Source organism: Gossypium hirsutum, chromosome A08 (assembly GCF_007990345.1).
Source record: "Gossypium hirsutum isolate 1008001.06 chromosome A08, Gossypium_hirsutum_v2.1, whole genome shotgun sequence".
Lineage (NCBI taxonomy): Eukaryota > Viridiplantae > Streptophyta > Magnoliopsida > Malvales > Malvaceae > Gossypium > Gossypium hirsutum.
In genome coordinates, this window is record NC_053431.1 from 110,484,022 (window position 1) to 110,487,117 (window position 3,096).

Consider the following 3,096-nt stretch of genomic DNA (forward strand, 5'->3'; position numbering starts at 1 on the left):
CCCATTAGTGGTAAGATTCTTAAGTATTAAGGATATTGAAGATACCTGAGATGCGAGTGAAGTGAGAGCGTCCACTTCATGTATTCCAGTGACTCGTCTTCCTGACGCGATTTGATTGGTTGGCCATTGATAATTGTTACTAGCGATCCTCTCAATGATTTCGTAAGCCTCATTGTAAGACTTAGAAAGAAGAGCACCATTAGTGGAGGCGTCCACTACCATCCTCGTGTGAGCGTTGAGACCATTATAAAATGTCTCAAGTTGGATGCAATGTGGGATTCCGTGATGAGGGCATTTTCGTAATAATTCTTTATATCGTTCCCATGCCTCATACAAGGACTCATCATCCATTTGTTGGAAGGCAGTGATCTCGTTCCTCAACTTATCGTTCTTGCTTGGCGGGAAATTGTAACAGCCCGATTTTGACTCTAATTGGACATAGTGGTTTCGGGACCACAAGTCCAAGTTAAAAAAATATTTTAATATTATTTCATGTGTTTATTATATGTTAATTTACATGTGTGAAAATTTCGTGAATTAATTTTATTGTTTGTGTGCTTAATTTAATAAAAGGACTTAATCGCATAAAATGTGAAATTGACTAATTAATGTGTAAAGTGCTAACTTGCTAATGTCTTTATAATGTGAAGTCCTTAATAGGAAATTAGGCCATTATTCAAGATAGTGGATCGCATTATGCTTATAAATTATAGTTTTTATATTATGTATAAAGGTTATAATAATATATTATATTATAATGTTAATATATTAAAAGACAAACAAATTAAAAGCCACATTTTTCATCTTATTTTGACCGAAACTAGAGAAAAGAAAAAGAAAGAAACCTAAGCTAGGTTCGGCCATCTTTTGAAGCTTAATTCAAGGTTAGTTTTTGTTCGGTTTTTGATGATTTTTACGTTTTTGAGATCGTTGCTTTGAATACTTCAAAACCCATGTCTTAATTTTGTGAATTGATGAATATTTTGAATTATGCCATTGATGAATATTTGTGTTTTGGGATGTTTGATGATGAATAATGGAAGATATGTCTTAGATTAACATGTTTTGTATTGGTATTTTTGATGAATTTGAGTATTTAGGGCTAAATTGTGAAAATAAATTTTTGAGGGACTAAAATGTGAAATAAATGCAATGTGTGGACTTGTATGAGAACCATGAATATTCGGCCCTTGTGTGTTATGGGCAAATTTTGTGTATTTTGTGTTTTGTGCAAAAAGGACTAAATTGCAAAAAGTGCAAAATGTTAGGGGCAAAATGGTAATTTTCCCATTTATGTATTGTTGGACTCAAATGAATGTTTTGATGAATAAAAAGGTTAAATTTGACTATGTTTAGATCAAGGAACGAAGAAAACGAATTTGGATCGGGGGAAGTCGAAGATAATCGAATAGTCGATCGTGTTTGCTGATATCCGAGGTAAGTCTATTAGCTATTTAATGTCATAAAATCAGTATATAAATAAGTATATGAGCTGTTTTTGGATGAATTATAATTAAAAATATGATAGTTGAAATAATTAAAAGTATGAGTGAATTATATATATATTATGCAAATCTACATCTATATGTTCTCGTATTGAACTTAGGTATGCCATTTATACAAGTTTATAAGGGGTTCGACTATGCAACTATGCATGTATATGTTCTTGTGATAAATTTAAGTATGAAACTTATATATGAAAAAGGGAGATTCGATTAGGTATGTATGTTCTTGTAAAGGTTCTTGAACGGGGTTGAAGAGATGAAATTATTAGCTTGGATTATTTTAATGTGTTCGAAAGTACGATATTAATAGTATGCTTCAATGTGTTAAGTTATATATATATATATATATATATTCGGATGTATAATTTAGATATTGAGTTGAATTTGATGACTGAACTTTTTATACCGATGTGGGTTAAGGATATAGTTTATAAATTATTGAGCTGAATTTTTTATGTGAATTCTATATACCATTATGATATACAACTCCTATGAATTGAGATTCTTTTGTTAAAGCTCAGTATCATTCGGTTTATCGTTAGTGACATAATTCAGACTATAAGTCTAGCAGGCTTAATGCCGGTGACACATTTCAGACTATAAGTCTAGCAGGCTTAATGCCGGTGACACATTTCGGACTATAAGTCTAGCAGGCTTAATGCCGGTGACACATTTCGGACTATAAGTCTAGCAGGCTAAGAGCCGGTGTATTGAATCAGGTTTTAAAACCTAGCAGGCTAAATGCCGGTGAGTCCGTTTAAAGCATGTGATAATATACAATTGATACCTCTATGATTTTGATTATATGAAATCGATGTTTACATAAATGTTCAATCACATGATTTTAGTCATATTAACTTGATGAGCATATATATATACATATATTTGGTCTAAGCAATTGATAGATATGTATATATATATATGTTGCATTCGGCATAGGTGGATATATTTATGTGTATGCATTCGGCATAGGTGAAAATAAGTGTATGTATCTATGCATTCGGCATAGATGGGTATAGGTGCATATGTGCATTCGGCATTTATGGATGATAAGCATAAAAATTTGGCTTTTGATATATGTAGTTGAATAGTTGTATTTAAATGGATTAGATGAAGTGCGAACAATAAGTACTCTAGAAATCAGTATATGCTGTTAAGGATTATGCTAGTAACTTGATTATATGCATATAATGTATATACATTTGTCCGTTTATGTGTATTAGATAAATATACATCCTTTTAGACTTAAACAAAATGACTCAATAAAGTAGTGTTTGACTAGTAATCATATTTGATGATTGTAATTTCAATAAATTTACTTAAAGAATTATATGATTCTTTTATATGTATTATAGATATGCTGTAGACTTACTAAGCTATAAAAGCTTACTTTGTTTGCTTTCGTTCATTCGTTTTTATAGATTTTTTTTTTGGAGACGCGTTACGAGCTCGGGGATCATCAGCACCGCCCATCACACTATCGACTTCTTTTGGTATTTTGTTAAATATTTGAACTCGATCTTATGGCATGTATAGGCTTGATAATGTTTTGGATAATTTTGAATCCTATTGTGTAAATAGCAATGCGAAA

At 31.3% G+C, this 3,096-nt stretch overlaps 1 non-coding gene across 1 annotated transcript; it reads left to right on the forward strand.

The window, feature by feature from the left end:
* The first annotated feature begins 277 nt into the window (after positions 1-277).
* Positions 278-384, forward strand: LOC121205503 (small nucleolar RNA R71). Its single transcript, XR_005900579.1, has one exon. It is a non-coding gene; the product is annotated as a small nucleolar RNA R71 (small nucleolar RNA).
* The last annotated feature ends 2,712 nt before the right edge of the window (positions 385-3,096 follow it).